The sequence below is a fragment of the Cannabis sativa genome, chromosome 2 (genome assembly GCF_029168945.1).
Source record: "Cannabis sativa cultivar Pink pepper isolate KNU-18-1 chromosome 2, ASM2916894v1, whole genome shotgun sequence".
In the NCBI taxonomy this organism is placed as follows: Eukaryota; Viridiplantae; Streptophyta; class Magnoliopsida; order Rosales; family Cannabaceae; genus Cannabis; species Cannabis sativa.
This window is the reverse complement of record NC_083602.1, coordinates 63779616-63780455: the sequence shown is the minus strand read 5'-3', so window position 1 is coordinate 63780455 and position 840 is coordinate 63779616. Positions and strand designations below refer to the sequence as shown.

Genomic DNA, 840 nt, shown 5'->3' with positions numbered 1-840 from the left:
CATAAGCAGTCTATGTTGACAGTTAGTTGTGAAAAGTAGATGATACCTTAAATTTGCAAACAGATAAATAGTTTGAAGGGTTTTATCATCAAAATTTGAGCTTAAAGGGTTAAGTGTAAGTAGAATAGTATAATTGAAAGGGTTTAGCTGAAAAAAAAAATTATATATATATAATTTTGGGATTCATTCAAAAAAAAAAAAGTCAATAAATAAAATTTTTTGAAAGAATTGGGATGATATTGCAAATCATTTGTTAACATTATAAGGCATTGAGTACTTCATTGTTTTGTTGAGGAATAGGGGATGTGGTTCACGGGTTTCTGGTCATTGCAATAAAACATTGTTGTGTTCTGACAAGCCCAATTAAAAAGAGATAGTGGGCCTACGACCAACATTGTACTACGAACAAAGTACTAATTTAAAAATTAATCGCCGTTGCCGGGGATCGAACCCGGGTCACCCGGGTGACAGGCGGGAATACTTACCACTATACTACAACGACTCTGTTGTTTACGCTTTGAACATTTTTATTATTAAACAATATAAACATATCTCGTATAAAAGTTAACCTGCAACGTTACCAGCATACATTCATATAAAACTCCAAATACATTCATATGAAATGAATTATAATTATGAAAATTTACTAGTTTGCACTATTTGAGTTAGTGTTAAAGTCTAAATGCATTCTTTTAGAAAGTGTGAATTATAATTGTAATTCATTTCACTCATTGGTTATCCATATGTAAAATGACTTTACATATTTATATTAATAACTAGATAATAATAACAATTTATTAATTAGTCCCTATACAAGACCTACAAGCTACAAATAATAAA

At 29.6% G+C, this 840-nt stretch overlaps 1 non-coding gene across 1 annotated transcript; it reads right to left on the bottom strand.

Annotated features, from left to right (window-relative positions):
* Positions 1–430: 430 nt before the first annotated feature.
* Positions 431–502, bottom strand: TRNAD-GUC (transfer RNA aspartic acid (anticodon GUC)). The gene has a single exon. It is a non-coding gene; the product is annotated as a tRNA-Asp (tRNA).
* Between the last annotated feature and the right edge of the window lie 338 nt (positions 503–840).